Source organism: Meriones unguiculatus, chromosome 12 (genome assembly GCF_030254825.1).
Source record: "Meriones unguiculatus strain TT.TT164.6M chromosome 12, Bangor_MerUng_6.1, whole genome shotgun sequence".
NCBI classification, from domain to species: domain Eukaryota; kingdom Metazoa; phylum Chordata; class Mammalia; order Rodentia; family Muridae; genus Meriones; species Meriones unguiculatus.
Window position 1 is genome coordinate 18176626 of NC_083360.1, and position 20336 is coordinate 18196961.

Genomic DNA, 20336 nt, shown 5'->3' on the forward strand with positions numbered 1-20336 from the left:
TTAAACAAATTTTAAAAATTGGTATTCCAAGGTTATATATCTACTACCTATCAGTATCTTTTTGCCATTTTTAAATTTATTTTTTTTTAGTTTTTTTTTTATCAGTTACATTTTATTAACTCTGTATCCCAGCCGTGTCCCCATCCCTCATTCCCTCCCAGTCCCTTCCTCCCTCCCTCATCTCCACCTTGCCCCTTTCCAAGTCCACTGATAGGGGGGACCTCCTCCCCATTCATCTGATCCTGTTTTAGCAGGTATCTTCAGGACTGGCTGCAAAGCCCTCCTCTGTGGCCTAACAGGACTGCTCCTCCCTTCGGGGGTGGGGAGACCAAAGAGCCAGTCATTGAGTTCCTGTTAGAAATAGTCCCTGTTCCCCTCACTTTGGGGAACCAATTGGTTACTGAGCTACCACAGGCTACATCTGAGTGGAGGTTCTAGGTTATATCCATACATGGTCCTTGGTTGAATGTCAGTCTCAGAAAAGACCCTGTGCCCAGATATATTTGGTCCTTGTGGAGCTCCTATCCTTTCCCCATCAGACTAACTCCCCTTCTTTCTTATGATTCCCTGTACTCTGCCAAAGGTTTGGTCATGAGTCTTTGCTTTGAAAACACTGCTAGTTAGAGTCTTTCAGATGCGCTCAGTAGACTCCTGTCATACGTTCAATGCACATCCCATCTGTCTTTAATTAATTAGTTTATCCACATTGTATCCAAGCTATAGCCCCCTCCCTCTCCCTTCCCAATCACACCCTCCCTCTCTCATCTCCTCCTATGTACATCTCCAATCCAGTGATAGGAGATGTCAAAATTTTGTTTTCTGAATTTTATTTTCTTGAGAAAATTTTCTAGAAATCAGATTCCTGGCAAGAAATTAGCTGATGTGCCTAGATTTGTGCCCATGGGTTCAGGTGCTCGCAGCGGTCAGAAGGAGACAGGTCCCCTGGAGCTGGAGTTACAGCTGTCGTGAGCAGTCAGACTTCAGTCCTGGCAACTAATCACCAGTCTCTGCAAGAGCAGGAAGCACTCCTAATTGCTGAGTCATCTCTCCAGCCCAAGATGTCATAGTATGCATTAATTGGACAAGGATTGTTGTTGTTGGTTTTTTTTTAATTTATTTCAGTGGATTATTCCATTAAAATATATGTTTCTCAGTTATAAGCCTTTAAAAGCATAGGAATTTGAAGGTAGTTTTAGTCAACCAGTGTTTTTGGAGCATAAGAAGAAAACAATGAAAGTCTATCTAAGTTAGTCTTAAAGAGAAATACATATAAATATGATATTCAAACCTGGACCCAAGAGGAGAAATCAGTGTAAAAAGGAGAATGTTTAGAGGAAAGCACACCTCTCATATAAAAGAAATCAAATGAGGAAATTGTAGCAAACTTGAAAAATCTTATGTATTTTTGAGTTCTGCGGGTATGAGACTGGGGATGAAGGAGGTCAGATTTCAAAAACATCACCTGCCTGCACTGAGGGGAAACAGAAGGGAATTCCACAAAGCCAGATGCTGATGAGACCACAGAACTCCACTGGATCACATTGCATAACACACATTTTGTCCTCAGTTTGTTGAAGGTCTCTGTGACATTCCAAAAAAACTGTAGTACTTAAAAGCACAAATGGGAGGCTGGAGAGGAAGAAAGACGTTGACATTTTAGGTAAATGTGTAATGTGGGTTCATGAGTAGATAAACTTTCTTCGCTCATCACAGAAAGGATGCTTCAGCCCTGCCCCAATTCCCTTTGGCCTAGGGTTATTAAAGATTGGCTGACCTTTAGGCCAACATAGCTGAAGACATATAACTACATTTAAATCCCCAAGTGTGCACAAGAACTAGCTGAATACGATAGGCCTCCCTGAACACTTTGCCCCATACCAATTTCAGATGGCAGAGCGACCCATTTGACTCACTTGAAAAAAAAAATACAATATTAGCAAATACTTTCCACATGGAATCTAAAACTCTGCTGGCTTTACTTTACAGCTCATTCACAGTTCAGTTACTTCTTCCGCAGGAACTGGTTCATTCTAGTCTCACTTTGGGAGGCACAATAGGAAAGCTGCCATTAAACATACATACACACACATACACATGCATGCACACACACACACAGACACATACTCACACACACACACAGACACACACACACTTCCACTTTAAGTAACTGTAGCCTTCCTGTCTGCTGCTGCCAATTTACTTCCTACAAAGCCCAGACCATACTCTACATTCTTAGGAGACTGTAAAAGAAGAAGAAGAAGAAAAAAAAAAGGTTTGTGGGACTAGAGGACAGATGAATGGGCCAAGGATCTGAGTCCCTTTCCTGTCTTTCTTTACAATTCATCGGAGACCTTAATTGAACCACTTTCCTGTCATAATCCCTGGGCTGCAAAATTAGGATAATTATTGCTGCCCTTTCCTTTGCCCTTTGATAACTTCACAGGGGTATTCGGAGGTGTTATAAAGATTAATAAGCTAAATGTACTTTAAGTCCAGCACAGGAGTGAACAGAAATCTGCCCATTGCTCTTAGATGGAGAGAGCAGATATCACTGAGCAGGGACTGGAAGGTCCCAGGATTAGCTCTGCTCTGCTCTCTATTGAGCTGCAGTCCCAATGGTAGATCAGGGTACATCCACCTTATTTTTGAAATTTTGTATGACTGGGTCTAGTACAGCTCTTTATCTACCTGAACAGATTTTGAAATATTCATTGCTTCTTCAGTTTTTTGACTGAATGTGCTAAAGCGCGTAATATACCTTGGATCTATATTCTGACCTTCAAAGCCTGTAAATGTTTTCTTACATAGACGAAATGACTTTCTGAATGTGACCAGTCTGAGAAGATGAAGACAATGACATGGCCTGAAATAATGTGGTATTCAAGAATATAGTAAGGATGCTTCTCAAAGGGACTCAGTTAGTGGCAGGGGATACTATGACAGAAGCCAGGAGGCAGAAAAGGGAAGGAAGGCCAGTGGAATCTGCACGTTGAAAAGTTTAAAGTACCAAATGCTTTTATTTCTGAGCTCCAGAGCTCCAAGATTGTATGTTATCATAAGACTACATTTGTGGTAATCTGTTACAGCACTGCCATGGAAAAACATATAGATGCAGGGTATTAGGTTAAATGGTATCCTTTAAAAAGCACATTCACAACCAAAACTTAAAACCGATGAAAGTGAATTTATTTGATTCAGGTGCCTTGGAGTATATGTAAGGATGCAGAAATGTGATCATGATGAATTATTCAGGTTGAGTGTTAGGCCAATGCCGTTTATTTATAAGTAATAGAAGACAGAAAACTCAGAAAAAAAGATACCTACCTAATAAAGGTGATACTAGAGAACTGAGTCATGATAACAAACCAAGAAACACCTGAGCAACCAATACTGTAAAAGTCAAGGATAGGTTTCCCCACTAGTGATTCAGAGGCCGTGCAGCTGTGAACACATCTATACAGGGAGTCCTAGAAACCCGAACTGTGAGAGACTACATTTCTGAAACAGCAAACATATGTGCATGTGTGCCTATGAGCATGCATATATTGAGACACAAATATGCATTCATATTCTCTCTTTATATAAATCTATATGTGTATGTATGTATGATAATATGTATATGCCTATGTGCATGTATGTCTGCAAGATCAATTCAAGAAAATGTGTCTCCAGATCTAGGGAGTTGGATCAATAGATGAAGATAAAAGAAAACATCTTAATTTTTAATTTTTCCTTCCTTCTATTTTTTGAAGGAATTTTATCACTGTGCCAGGTCATATAACTTCTACTTGCTATAAATTCAAACAAAATAAGAATAATTTTTAAAAAGAATTTTGTTGAATGATTGTTTGCTATGTAACTAAGACAGCCAAACATAACTTCTTAGATAACACTGTTCTGCTATTACTTGTTATTCACTAAATGAAGTATCTGCTGCCTTAAACTCTCTGGATCTCCATCTTTCCATTGGCAAAATGGAAGGGAAAGATACACTTTGAGCTACCAGCAGTCACAGCTAAGTTAAAATAAGAAAAGAGATGAAAATTTTGTTGCAAAGCATAAAATGCTCATAAACTAAATGAAATTTATGATTACACACACACACAAAGGCATAAATATGTATTCAATAAAAATCACTTCCCCATTTCCAATGTACAGACATAGTTCATATTACCTACAATTCTTTGCAGTACTGTGTTTCATGTTATTGAATTAAATGGTAGATGCCTCACACAAACCACTGGGTAAAAAGCTCCTAAGACACTACAGAAATCCAAAGCCCTTGTGACCTAATTTGTGCTATGATGTGACCAACACATTATTGAAGAAAAGATCTTAAATATTTGCTGTTTTGTATTAGCTGTTGGCTTCCCATAATAAACACAAAATGGTGCACCAATTACAGGGCAGGGAGATCTCTCCAGGATGCAAGAAAATTCTAATACTTTACTTTTGCAAAATTTAAAAGCATAAATAATAAAATTCATTGAAGTCAGCCTGCTTTTTATCATCACCATACCCTATAAAGTCTATGACACTCATGGTAAAATCTCCCATTCCATATAAAGAAAAGTTGTAGCATGTGAGTGGGATGAGAACATTTGTTGGGAGTCAGCATAGCTTTGCTCTGCTTGCCTTCTATGCCTGGGTGGTAAGATACTAGTGATGGAAGAAAAACAAAACAAAAAAAGGCAACAAGGCAAACTTGGGTCTGTGGATAGGAAACAATTCTAAGATTGCATTGTACCACTGAAGACATCCTACATTCCTTCTTCCAACTGGGAAGGGTATTTCACTTAACTTTTTTAGATTGCTGAAAACAAAATGAAACAAAACATACAAGACATTTAGTAATGAGACTCCTGGTTTAAAAGCTGAACTATGCTTTTCATACATATCATACGGACAAACGTTGGAAGTATGTTTACTTTATTTTTAAGAATAAATTTGAACTTCTACAAAATATCTTCTGGTCATAAGAAATTCTTTTTCATTCTCCTTTTACAGTCAATCAAAAGCAGACTCGGAAGCCTGAAGTGGCTATTTTGACACATATTGGTTTGGTGAAGGGTCACTATCATTTTCATGATGATGTCTTCACACTCTCTAAATCTGTGCTGAGGAAAAGGGAATGTTCAAAATGAAATGTTTCCGCCACTTCCCTTTTACTTCCTTGCTTCCTCTATCCCTTTTGCAGAGATTATTTATTAAACATTTGCTGTAAGAGGTCCCGGTATCCAGATAGGCAAGGGCCTCTCCCCACTGTCCTGGGATCTGCAGTATCCATAGGGATACCTACCCATCAGTACAAAGAAGTGTTATAATAAGAACAGACAGGTGCTTCTATATCAGGGCTGTGGGTTTTATAGAGCAATATACGTGTATTACTTTAACTTGGTAGCACTAAGATGGTTGCCAACTGTTGATTTTGCAAAGCACAAATGTGAAAAAAGCCAATTATGCTTGCATTTTTTTTTCATTTTCATAAACAATGAAACAGTTTACCATCAGCTACACAGGGGCATGTCTTCAGAGAAGTTACATTTCTAAATTGATATATGGGATTTTATTTTTCAACTATCACTCCGTGCATATATACATATATATGTACATACAACATCCCTTATAGGAAACTATTAAAGATTGTTTCAACCCACAGGCCCTCACGTTTCCCATGGACATGGAGATACTGACAGACACAGAGTGAGGACATACCATCCCCAAGAAAACCCACTCAGACGTTCCCATGTAACTTTTGATCTTGATCTTGGACTCTGACTCCGGGACTCAAGTATATGTTCAGATGTGAAGATCATAGCTGGAAGTAGAAAATTTTAAGCAGTGAATGTTGCCCTAGGCTAAGTCAGAGAGAGAGAGAGACAGACAGACAGACAGACAGACAGAGAATAGGTAGCTAGGAAAAGAATGGGAGGCCTGGAGAAGGACAGTCAGACAAGAAGACATAATAAAACAGTCCAGCTTCTCAGGGGTCAGAGACAGAGTAAGTGAGAGTCACCTAAGCGGTAATAGAAGAAAGAGATGATAATATGGCAGTGATCAGCCCTTTTTTGAATCCTTTTTTTTTTCATAGAACTGTTTGTTGACACCTGTTATAGCTGAGTTATCCTCTGTGATATGAAAACAACACTTTCAGATTAATTACATTCCAAGATCTCACATTGTCTTACACTAAAACAACACGACGTCAATATATTCTAAGCGTTTCCAGTGTTAGATTATCCGAGAGCTTTTCCTATCACAGATGCAAGAAAAAAAAAAAAACACAATTCTGAGTATAAATTTCTAACCACCATTGTAATGAGATTCCTGCTTTAAAAACTGAAATATGCCTTTTAAAAGTAAGTGTTATAAATCGTTATAAAGCAAGGTAGTAACCCTTTCAAAACAAGAGGCCTTTTGTTGCAGACACCCAGGATGAAAAGGAAGGAAAAGACACGTTGCATACTTCTTGGACCATATCTATGCTTGATCTTTTTTGATCCTACCACATCTGCATTAAAACAGTTCCTCAGCAACAGGTATTCTCAAACTAACCAGATATCTGTGCAAAAGAGAAAAACATTTCAAACCAGAAACAAACAAACAAAGCCCAAATTCAGAGACAAAAAATAAAAACCAGATAGAGAATAAGAGAACAAGGTACCAAAGAAGACTGAAGTTAGGCTTCTGTTGATGTACTATTTTTAAGAGGTTAAAAGTGACGGATAGCAAATTCTACTTGTGTGGATGTATGAAATTGAATGAGTGTATGATATATGAGGTAGTATATCCTATTGTTTTGAAATGGGCTCTTATGTAGCCCAACCTAGACTCAAACTCTCTATGTGCTTGGCATCAATCTCCTGCTTCCACCAACCCATTTCTGAGATTTCAGGGATGGACCATCATGAACAATTTAATCTCACTTCTGTAACCACTTGTTCATATCTTAGGAATGTGCCAATTTTCAAATCCAGTGTGTGTGGGGGGAATAACTGAATCCCATTTTCTGATTTGTCATCTGTTGAAGAAACCACAGTTAACATTACTCTCAAAAATAATTTCTCATAGCCTGAGTACCCACCAATCTGTACACAAAACATTGTAACAGATTTGTTCATAGCTGTCAAAGTTTAGTAGATCTCAGTGACTAGACACAGAAACAGGTACTGCATAGAAAGGGACTCTAGGTCATAAAAACAAATAGACGGATAATGAATAGTTTTCACTAAGAAAATCAATCAGGAAAGACTTCCATACTGTATGAGCCCAGTGGCATGGCATTATGGAAAAGGCCACACCATGGAGACAGCTATAGCATCAGTAGTTTCTGGAGATTAATGAGAAATGAGGAAGGAAATAGCAATGCACCCAGGGTATTTAAGGCAGTGCAACTATTCTATATATCACAGTAATGATGGTTCAGATTTTTATGCTTCTGACAAGATCCATAGAATATGTAATAACAAGAGTAAATCCTCACTTTAGAGTGTGAGCGATAGTGACATGTGAAACTCAGATTCATTCATTATAATAAGTGTTCCATTCTGTTGAGGGATGTTGATCATGAAGGATATCACATAGGTGTAAAGGCAGAAAGTACACAGGAAATATGTCCTCTTTACCTAAAAGTCTGCTGTGAGCTGATCCTAAATAACTCTCCTTTTGTGGTTTATTCAATGATGAACCAGGCATGAGGTTGTTGGCCAACTGATAAATAAAAACAGCCCTATTATATATTTACAAATTAACACCTCATGTAAGGTTTGTAAATATGTTGTTTCCCTTGTGTAAAAATTATCAGTTTACCAAGATCATACTGCTTATCATCAATATCTCCCTGTAATATATTTTGAAATAAGAAAGGGTAGAATTTCCAACTTTGTTTCTGCTCAAAATTGTTACAGTTACTAGGGCTCCTTTGTAGTTCTATCTGAATTTTAGGAAGCTTGTTTCACTTACAGGTTTAGAAGTTGCGGGGCATAGTGGCAGCATGGAAGCATGGGTAATGGTCCTCTTGGTGGTATTATACCATGGTAGAGAGCAGTAATGAAAATATGTGGGGAAACAGTTATCACATTCCCACACAGGCAGCTTGAGATCTAGATGGAGCCACGCTTTCTGGCTTTTACAAAAATCCTTCATTCCAGGGCTAATACAAAGCATATAATGTCTACACCAACCTCTTCTGTAGAAAGTGCTATAGTTTGTCCTAGCCATTCTTAGGGAACATTGTTGGAAAGCTATTGACAGAAAAAAATTTTTTTTCTTATTTTTAAATATGGACATTTTTATCGCTGTTATTGTTTTTGTTCGTCTATATCTACTCTAAAATAACACATTTTTGTTCTCTAAAAGTTAAGCATTTGCTAAAATATCTTTATCACTATTAGATATGCATAGTGGATTATTTAATTTTGAATATCACCTTTTAAAAATTAAATTTGTAGGGTAAAAGAAAATAGTATTAAATTCTAAGAAAAAAAAACAAAGCATTTTTAAGATTAAGCTTTTCTTAGTGGTACATGAGCTCCAATTTAAAGAAGAATGAATGCTATTTGAATATGTTTCCAAAATAATTGGGTTAAAATTCACTGAATGAAATAATAACCCAACAGTCACTCATTAAAAGTATAATCTAATTTATCTCTTAATATATGAAGAGAAATCAAATTCACTTTCAGAAAGCTGGAGTCCCACATCTCTGACTGAACGCTGTCTGTGACCTCAGCTCAGAGAACATAAGAATACCTTGAAATGCTTGTCTTCCCCAAGGCCCCACGGTACAACAGACAGCAACAGTGGAAACCTGACTTGGCCCTTTAACGTAAAGCAGACCTGCTTCTGTAGGGTCTTTGGAGAATTCCTGCTTCCTGCAACACCTCTGAGACCCAAACATCAAACACCACTGAAAACTAAGAAGGTGCCTTGGAGCCAACGCAATTTCCAAACCCTCCATACTAAAGGAATAGTACTGTCAATATTTGAAAGTAAATCTCCAGTGGGTTTCACACTCAGCCCTCTTCGAAAGATGGATGACTGTTTAAATTTCTGTGAACATTTACGGTAACTTTGAGTTACATATAAACACTGAGAAAACCAGGAAAAATACACAGGATTTTTTAATATATATATCATAGGCTAACATAGAGAGTTACATAAGCACTTGTCTTATTATTCTATTCATTTTGTATTTTTCTAGAAATTGCAAAAGCTGACCAGACAATATAAATGTGATTGAGTATATACAAAAATGTAAATATCAATGTGTCTGTTTATATATATATATATATAGATGTACACACTCTATTCATATGAGTGCAAACATAAATACATATGTACTTACACACATGTGTTTGCTTACATTTATATATTCAACACTGGAGAAAAAAATAAATTCACCGATTGTAAGATGTGATTTTGTTTCTTGTTCATTCGTTTGTTTTTTAAGTAATTTGGGCCTAGAACTAAGACCCACTCCTAAGTGTACATTGGGCTCTGTGTACTGCTCTTGTGGAGGATCAGAATTACATTCCCAGCAGCATGGTGAGCAACGTGTTACCAATGATTCCTCATGACATTCACCTCAGCCAGCTCCATTAGTCTTTTAAGTCATCTAAAGAAACCATAGAGCCTTGCTATCTATATCCATGAAAGATGGCTGCTGGTCTGGCAACAAACATCTGGAGGACTTTAGCGAAGTTTAAAGTATGTGAGGGTTATCGCCATCCTCAAAGGTAATAAAAGAGGAAAATATTCTGACAAAAAATTCATACATATCAAAAGACACCTTATGCTGTCTTGTTTTTTGTGTTGTGTTGTTTTTGTTTTGTTTTGTTTTTTTCTGTCAAGAAGTCAGACTGCTCTGTGGCCAGAAGTATGCACATTTTTCCAACAACAGGATATAAACCTCCCAGATATTTCTCATGAAGAAAATTATGGACAATGACATGGAGCCCAAGAAGGTTAACAACTCTTGCTTCTATTAGAAGCAATGATTGGATTGTGCAGGTTCATAAGGCCTGGGACTGAGTGTGTGGGAATGCCAATGAAAAGGCTCTGAATCTTGAGCCAAGCTACTAGACAGCAAAGGAGTTTGGGGATCAAAGTTCAAGGTCAACAAAATGCTGTCCCAGATACAATCATCCTGTAAATTTCAAATGTTTAGCAACATACTATTTAGACTTGCAGTAACCATCAGACTGAATGTGGTTTTTGTTCTAACCATCTTGGCCGAGGACCAAGTATGCTGCCCACCTCTCTGCTGCAGGCGCAAGTGATGATACTGATTGTACACCCACCACAGAGAAGGAGCCAAGAGATCTTCCGAGTTTCCATTAGCTTTCCTCCTTCGGTCACTGTTACAGAATTAAACTAATCAGCTCTGTTTGCATGATGCTATAACCCAAGAATCAGGTCAAGTCTGCTACAGCATCCATGTCAGCTGTTCCCAGGAAGTCTGGGAATGTTTATGGACATATCTACCCCTCAGTGCTAATGAGCAAGGAAAGGTCAGGTTGATTCATGAAAAATATGCTCAACTGAGAGCATTTGAAGTGAAGTACCTCGTTGCACGAGTGAGCCATTTGTTTCTTTTACAGTTCACCACCTGGTTAGTAAGGGTGGAGCAGCCGGGTTGAAAATGATAGATCACCATAAATGTGTAGCTGCTGAAATCCAGCAGCTTCAGTGAGTCACACGGAGCTGAGGACAACTAGTTCTAATTTCTCAATTCTTACTGTAGCTCTCCTCCAAAGCTAAGGTCCAGAACCAACCTATGTGTCCAATTTCAGAAATGTGGGTAAGGAAAATGTGGTGTAAAATACAAAATGGGGCTTTTTTATTTCATAAAGGACAAAGTTAATGCCATTTTTAATAAAAATAGAAGTAACTAGAGGTTTCAATCTGAAAAAGACAAATACGTTTTCTCTCATTCTTGCTTCCTGTATTATACATGTGTACATAAGATCATGTGTGCAACATGGAAGTTGAAATAAAACTTCCTAGAGCACAAAATGAACTAACAGGAGAAGGGAAAGGCAAGAAGGAGGAAGGCTGAGATTTTGATGGGGGATATGCTCAATGTTCAATACATACTTATATTCTTATCTGATTGTTTAAAATTAAATTAACTTAAAAATAAATATATCATCTTGATGAGACATTACCGTTCCCATGGAAACTGTCACTCCTTTAGATACAAAAGCTCAAAATGCTTCCCTCTTTGTAATGCTGCTGCATCTTCTTCCCATTGTCTTCTATGAAAAAAATAATACAGTCATACTTTTTCTGGACATTCAATATCCTCCCTGTAGGTCCACACTGAGACCTGCTGCCCTTGCCACACCTCGCCTATGCCTGTGTGACTAATGACTAACTCTCTCACTAAGAATCGGTCTTCTAAACCCTTTACTCCTAAAGAAGCTAAACAACCAGGACAAACCTAGGGAAGATGCTCAATTCTCATTCAGGAGGACAAATGTCGTAGACATTGGAAACAGGAGAAGACAGGGAACAAGACAGCAACATACCACAGAGGGCCTCTGAAAGACTCCACCGATTGAGGTATTGAAGTAGAGGCCAAGACTCATAGCCAAACTTTGAGCGGAGTGCAGGGAATCTTATGAAAGAAAGCAGAGATAGAAAGATCTGGAGGGGACAGGAGCTCCAAAAGGAAACCAACAGAGCCAAAAAAAAAAAAAACAACCAAAACAATGACAACAACAAAAAACCTGAGACCTGGGGGCCCTGCAGAGACTGATACCCCAACCAAGGAGCATGCATGGAGAGGACCTAAAACCCCTGCTCAGATGTAGTCCATAGACTCAGTCTGCAACTTAGGCTTCCTAGTAAGGGGAGCAGGGACTTTCTCTGGCACAAACCTAGTAGCAGACTCAATGATCATCCTACCCCTGATGGGGGAGCAGCCTTGCCAGGCCACAGCAAAAGATAATGCAATCAGACTTGATGAGACCTGATAGGCTACAGTCAGATGGAAGAGGAGGAAGGAAACAAGGGAGCGGAACACAGCTGGGATATAAATTGAATAAATTGTAATAAATGATAATAATACAAAATTTTACCAGTTTACATTCCCACCAGCAATGGAGGAAGTTTCCCCTTTCTCCACAACCTCTCCAGTATGTATTGTCACTTGAGATTTTATCTTGGCCATTCTGATGGGTGTAAGGTGAAATCTCAGGGTCATTTTGATTTGCATTTCCCTAATGGCTAATGAGGTTGAGCATTTCTTTAAGTGTTTCTCTGCCATTCAATATTCCTCTATCGAGAATTCTCTGTTTAGCTCTGTTCCCCATTTTTTAATTGGATTACTTGGTTTTTTGCTTTTCAGCTTCTTTAGTGCTTCCTCAAGACCCAGCTATACCACTACTCGGTATATACCCAAAATTTGCTGAAGTACACAACAAGGACATTTGCTCAACCATGTTTGTAGCAGCTTTATTTGTAATAGTCAGAAACCGGAAACAACCCAGATGTCCATCAACAGAGCAATGGATACAGATATTGTGGTATTTTTACACAATGGACTACTACTCAGCAATCAAAAACGAGGAAATCATGAAATTTGCAGGCAAATGATGGGATCTAGAAAAGATCATTCTGAGTGAAGTATCCCAGAAGGAGAAAGACAAACATGGTATATATTCACTTATATAGACCTACAAGATATGATAAACATAATGAAATTTATACACCTAAAGAAGATAAACAAGAAAGCAGACACAGGATAAGATGATCAATCCTCACTTAGAAAGACAAATGGGATGTGCATTGAACGTATGACAAGAGTCTACGCAGAAAGCATCTGAAAGACTCTACCTAGCAGTGTTTCAAAGCAGATACTAAGACTCATAACCAAATCTTTGGCAGAGTGCAGAGAATCATATGAAAGAAGGGGAGTTGGTATGACATGGAAAGGTTAGGAGCTCCACAAGGACCAAATATATCTGGACACAGGAGTCTTTTCTGAGACTGACACTCCACCAAGAACCATGTATGGATATAACCTAGAACCTCTGCTGGGATGTAGCCTGTGGTAGCTCAGTAACCAATTGTTTTCCCATAGTAAGGAGAACAGGGACTATTTCTGACAGGAACTAAAGGGCAGGATCTTTGACCTCTCCACCCCCCAAGGAAGGAGCAGTCCTGTTAGGCCACAGAGGAGGACTTTGCAGCCAGTCCTGAAGATACCTGACAAAACAGAGTCAGATGAAAGTGGAGAAGGTCATCCCCAATCAGTGGACTTGGAAAGGGGCAAGGTGGAGGTGAGGGAGGGAGGGAGGGTGGGATTGGAAGGGAATAAGGGAGCAGTATACAGCTGGGATACAGAGTTAACAAAATGTAACTGATAAGAAAAAATTAAATTAAATTAAAAAAAAGAAAAACAAATTAAAAAAGAATCTGTCTTCTGTGTTCCATCTGCACCTTCCTGATACTGCAGCAGAGTATTTGTGAGGTCACCATTATCACATAAAAGAAACCAGACTGGAAACCCTTCTCACTGAAGAGACGTCTAACAAAGTGTGTGAGGAAACATGCACAGTACAAAATGCCATTAAAAGGTCCCCCTCTACTAAGACAGTGCCATCGGGCTCTTAACCATGGTACCTGCTTTGCTACACCCTAAAAAAACTGTATTTGCTTACAGCACTGCCAATATATGCTTGTTCTGGGACACAAGAACCCACAGGACTCTGATATTCACTCTACACCAACAAGGTTCGCCAAATCTTCCCGAAAATTCCTGGTAACCCCATTCTGTGTACTGTGGCATCAGATTTACCTATCAGAAAGTTTTGTTTTTAAATAAAAGTGATATGGTACAACTAATGGTGTCAAGTGACTTGTTTAAAAGAGATATTTAAAAATGCCTATTAGTGCTAGATAGAGTGATAAGGAAAGACTGGAGAAGAGATACAGTCCAGGCCACCTTGGTGAATTGATGAGCTTATTGGAGTTACTGTTAGGGACAGTGTCACCGGAATATTCCAGCAGCTTGGCCAGCTCAGGAGTATCTGCAGCACTGAAGAGTTCCAAGACACAGGCAGCCTTCCACACCCTTAATACTCTAGCATCTTCAAAAACTATTTGTGATGGAGAAAGGAGAAAATATAGACGAGGATGTCAGGAAAGTGTCTCTTCATCAGCCCTCATTGTTTCAAACCTCTTGTCAACTCTGTTGTTTGTTTGTTTCATTACCATGATTGTGAGTGAAGTTATGTGTTCCCAGAAATTGTGCAGCATAATTAGAAATTATTAGATGGGCTTTGGATAAATGCATAGTAAATAATCTCCATTTTAAATTGATCCACTATGTGAGGCTTTGATATTTTTTATGTCATATAATCACATATTAAACATACAAATTCTACATATTTTATACTATTCTGTAGCAGTCTTGCAATTTTTTAGCCATTCAATTAAAAGAATGCACCATTAAAACACTATTCTTTTCTTATGCAATGGTCTTAGCACCCTTGTCAACAATCATCTTGCCATAAGTATAAGAAAGCATAAATTTCATTTGAAGTATTTATGTTTGTCTAATATTAGGGTCATAACATCAGGTTACTCTAGGATTTTAGGAAAATATGAAATTAATAATTCTGACTCATTCAGTTCTACTATTTTTGAGATTGTGGCTATTATGGGTCTCTTGTGTTTTCATTTTTTTTTAATTTTTTATTTAACTTTTATTAATTACACTTTATTCCTTTTGTATCCCCCCATAAGCCCCACCCTCCTCCCCTCCCGGTCCCATCCTCCCCCCCTTTCTGCATGCATGCCTCTCCCCAAGTCCACTGATAGGGGAGGTCCTCCTCTCCTTCTTTCTGATTTTTTTGTTGTTGTTGTTGTTCTTCTCAATGCAGTTTATTAAGGAACTTTGAACAATCTTCTGACCCTGGGGAAAGCCAGCCCACAGCTTAAATAGCCTCTGGGTAGCCAACCCAGGCGTGCCACGGGGGCAATGCAGATAGGTCCACATACATGGAAGCAAGCCAGATCCTCAGCCTTAGCCAAATGTGGAGTTGTTTGTGACAGAGAGCACTCACCATCGGGAAGGTGGAAGGCGGAAACCAGCTCCATCTTTAAGGTGCGGCATTTAGCAGCTCTCTACAGTTCCCCTTTTTGTTTTAGACGCATCAGGCAAGAGTAGAGGTCTGATCTCTGATATTTGAAATAAATTGGGACTTTGTACTGATGTTCATTTAGGTGTCATCCACCCAAAGAGCATCAGACCCGTCCGATACCTTTTTCTCAGAAGTTTAGACACAGCTTATCAATTTATATAAAAAATGAGAAGCACCTGAGATTTTGATTTCCATTGCCTTAATAAAGGAAATCAATGTGTGCATTATTTCCATGTAAACTGAACACATTAAATTTTTCCAAATATTAGGTTCTTTGTACAATGAGCTCAGTATTATTTTGTAATGTTTAGTGTTTTTATTATGAGGGATAATTAGAATTTTCAAATGATTTTCATTTATAACATGGTCATTTTTGTTTTGTCCTGTTTAATTAGTATGAATGCACTGTATCACTTGAGTTTTTGAAATTTATACCACCGTGAATTATTAGTATACATCCTATTTCATCAGGCTATGTTAACATTTTAGTATCAGTATATTGTCAAGTACTATAAACTTATCAACTATACTGCTTTTACTTGCAATGTTTAATTAAATACTTGAGAATTCCATAATATGTAGTTTTATCATATTCACCCAGCTCCTCCCTTTACCTCTTCCCAGATCCAACACTTCTTCTGTAAACCTCCCCACAACTTAGTATCTTCTTTATTTTAAATACTTTTATATTAACCCACTGGCTCCAACATGCACTGTTCATATACTTCTGGGTATGAGGAGCTGGCAAACTTTAACAAACCTGAGTATACTACTCCCAGATAGCCATCCATACTTGCTAAGCTGGAGGTGGGTTTCATGAGCTTCTTCATGCTAGAATGTTGACTGGCTTGGTCAGGTGCAAGCAACCACAGCTGCTGTGACTCCATGAGCACAGCAGCCTTGGCATATCAAGAAGATACTGTATTGATCAGATCCTTCTTGACCTCTGGCTCTTATAATTCTTCCTCCCCACTACCATGATGAGCCTTGGAGAAAGGGTATGACATAGATATCTCATCTGTGGTGAGGATTCCTCAGCCAAGAAAACCCAAACAAAAATGATGATGGAAATGAAACAAAAACAAAAACAAAAAAACAATAAGTCAAATACAAACCTCAGTCGCAAGCCTCACAATAAAGTGGATCATATGATATTTTATGTGTTTTGGTATCAAGTTTACACCATTTTTAAACAGTGAGAGAAAAATACCTATTCGTTTTTTCTCTTAGAAAAGTTTGTTTTATAACTTAGAATGACAACAGAAAATAAATGCTACAAATTCACATACATTAAACAACATACTCAGATTAAGTAATGCAATAACTAGGTAGAACTCACATAAAAAAATAGAAAATATGTGAAGCTAAAGAAAAATGGAAACACCATGTACCAAAAGTAAAGCACATGCACACATCAGTGAAACCTAGTGGAGCTGTAAATATCTTTACTGATCAAAAACCTCAAGAAAATAGCCTAAACCCCAAACCAAGGTGTTAGAGAATAAGATCAAATGAAATGTCAAGCCACTAGAAGCAAAAAGCAATGGAGGGTAGAGGCAGAATTGAAGAAAAGCTGAGTCATTATAGGGTGAACACAAATTTGTAGAATGTTTTCATGTGAAGGCAGATATTCGATTATAACAATAACTTCGTATGTTTCACCTAAACCTAATTGATAGGAGAGTTTTTCCTCTATCAACATAGCAGCTGAAAATTTCCACCTTTGCACATTTAGTCGAAGTTAAAACAATTCTTTTGTAAAGTGCATTATGTGGTACACAAGCCAGAATCTATTCAGTATCCCTCTGCTTCCTCCTGCCTGACACTTCCTTCAAGATGCCCATCTATTCTGATTTTCATGACACCTAGCATGCTTGTTCTCTGTCTACATGGCTCAAAGAAGCAAACTAACTGTTCACTGACTGATTTAGAAACTATAACAAATAACATGTATTTCTGTTATGTCAGATAACCGTTTCTTGAAGTGAGGATGACAGACCTTTGGCCATCATCAATTTCAAGAACATGAAGTGTTTACTTGAAATTAGTATTTCCAAGTATATTTATCTGTAGAATGAGGTGAAAAACAAACATCTCAAATATGTATTATGAAAGTTAACTAACCTACTATAATTTAACTATTCCATGCATTCAGGTAAGGTTTTTTTATGTAAATATGCATTCAATTGAAAACAAATTTCTATCAAATGACAATACTGACAGTTACAAAATGTGACATGCACCAAACATATACACACATATAAATATATTTGTGTGCGTGTGTGTGTGTGTGTGTGTGTGTGTGTGTAACAAACCAGATATTCAGCTGACCTCACCTTCACTCATCAGAAACCAGTTAGTCTTTCTTTCAGCTGTTTTCTTCCTAAATAAGTAAGCCTGGAAGTAAATCGCAAGCTTCACAGTTTGCCGTAAATTGCCGGTTTTCCCATTTGCATTTCTGATGTATTTTGGGCTTTCCCATGAAACTGATCTAAGAGTCAGCACATATAGTGTCCTGACAAGTGGCCATGGTTTAAGTGATACGCCTTTCCCACACCTGAAAATAATGAGAACCTTTGACAAAAAAAAAGAATGCTTGGTGGTTGGATACCATAAAAAGCTAAAATGATACGCTCAGGATGCGAGGCTAAGCACTGTACTCAGGGTCAGCCGCTTTGGACCCAGAGAAGAGCATGTCTGATTGCATGCGGGTTGATGCCCCAGGTCCCGCCTCTGAGAAAAAGGTATCGGACTGTCTGATGCTCTTTGGGTGGATGACACCTAAATGAACATCTGTACAAAGTCCCAATTTATTTCTAATATCAGAGATCAGACCTCTACTCTTGCCTGATGCGTCTAAAACAAAAAGGGGGAACTGTAGAGAGCTGCGGAATGCTATGCCTTAAAGATGGAGCTGGTTTCTGCCTTCCACCTTCCCGATGGTGAGTGCTCTCTGTCACGAACAACTCCACATTTGGCTAAGGCTGAGGATCTGGCTTGCTTCCATGTATGTGGACCTATCTGCATTGCCCCCGTGGCACGCCTGGGTTGGCTACCCAGAGGCTATTTAAGCTGTGGGCTGGCTTTCCCCGGGGTCCGAGGATTGTTCAATCTTCCTGAATAAACTGCATTGAAAAAAAAAAAAAAAGAATGCTTGGAAAGTGATTTCTTTAATCAAGCACGTTTTTACATTTATAAGAATTCACTTCTTATTAGCAAATGGAATGTGAAGCAGTAACCATGGCAACCATCTATCTCATAGATGCCATAAAATATGTCACACGGGCAGCAGTGATACCAGGTCAGGTATCAGGTGATTATCTTGAGTAAATTTGATCAGGGAGTTAGAAAGTACAATTTATACATTTCTATTACGTTTCAGAAGTATTGAACATTGGAATGACTTTAAATAAACTCTAGAATTACCATTATTCACAAGACAATGATTTAAAACTTCACATTTGTACCGTCTAATAGTCATGGGGAAAATACGGCCTTAGGAGGTTTTAGTTGAGGCTAGTGACACTGAGGATCTGAATTCTAAATTTCATTTTGGTTTGTCTAATTTATAGGTTGGTTGAAGTTAATTAGTTCAAACTGCAACTTACTAGCTACAGAGGCTGGCCTCAAACTCACTCACAACCTTCCCACTGTGACCTGAGCATGTAAGCAAGTAGCTATTGCGTCAGGCTAGAATTTGTTTAATTTTACCTAATTAAAATTAAATTTGGATGGCTACTTGGTATTTAATGTTAGATCCTGTTATTGTCTCACTTATTTGACAGTGAAGTTTTTATTTGACTGTAACATGATCACTTTATATTAATTTTGAAAAATTCTGTCACTAAAAGAAAAAATAATAGCCAAACCAAATTCTTTTCTGTCCTCTTCGTTCTTTTTTCTTTTCTTTCCTTTTTTTTTATTTTGAGTCAGGATCTTTGTATAAAGCCTAAGATAACCTCAAGTCCCAGGCCATCCTTGTGCCTCGGTCTCCAAGTAACGGCATTACACACATGAACCATCATTTATGGCTCCTACGAAATTTGTAGAATCTGGAATTATACAAACATTGTGAATTTTAAGACTCCTTAAAGACTAAAGTAAATAGCTATCTACGTTCACAATCATAACTTACAAGTTGTTAATGATGCTCCCTTCATTTTCTCTTCACCAATGTTATTTTTTCTTTTACTGAAAATTGCTTTTGTTCATATAGTGTATTTGTATTATATTTTCTCCTCCCAGTACTTCCCCAAGTTCCTCCCCACTTCCAATCCCATCTGTTTTTGTCCTTAGTTAGGAAACAAACAGTCATCTAAGAAATAATAATAGACCCCAAGTGAGTTTTTCATTATTCTTAGTATCACTTACATCTTTTACTTTTCATTTATCTGGGCTCATAGTTCATTAGTCGGACATCTCTTGCACAGAGCTTTAATTCTGGTGCCATCTATCCCTTCTCTACCTGGGGAGGCTAGAGCCCTAGCTAACCCTAAATCTTCTCAGGCAACACCATCAAGAAGCAGCTAAAAGTAACTGGAGAACAATACTTGTAACTACTGCTTCATTCTGCCCCATGACTGCATAAGAAGCATCACCTTTTATTCAAACTATTCATTTTCTTGTCTTTCATTTTTCCTACAAATAATAAGATATAAAATTTTCAGTTGCCTCAGTCTCCAAACACATATTTCTTTCTCCTGTGGCTTCTCCCCAAATTACAGAGAACATCCAAGGAACTGTAAGATGCCCACAGGTTCTTGCGATCCAGTCCACCTGCCTGGACCCCTTTCATTAGACTGTTCTCTATTTTAGTGGATGGATCACTGTGTTTCTATGAACAGCTCATCTACCATATCTTATCTCTTCTCAGTTTCCCATCCCAGAAAACTACTTCTAAGAATGCCCTCTTTCCTACATCATGCTACTGCCCCAGCTCCCAAGCCATTCATGTCTCCCTGTCATCTGTATGTCTCCTCTTTAAAAAACAAAAAAGGAAAAGGTAGGAAAAAAAAGAAAAACACACTTGTCTTCTCTAACTTACATTCCTAATAACCTTAAGCTCAGTCTATTGTATTCATAATTACATTCTATGCTCAAAAGACTTTAATTTCTATATCTGCTCTCTCCATGCCTCTCCTTTCATTTAAACAAACAAACAAACAAAAAGAATAAGGATTTCTT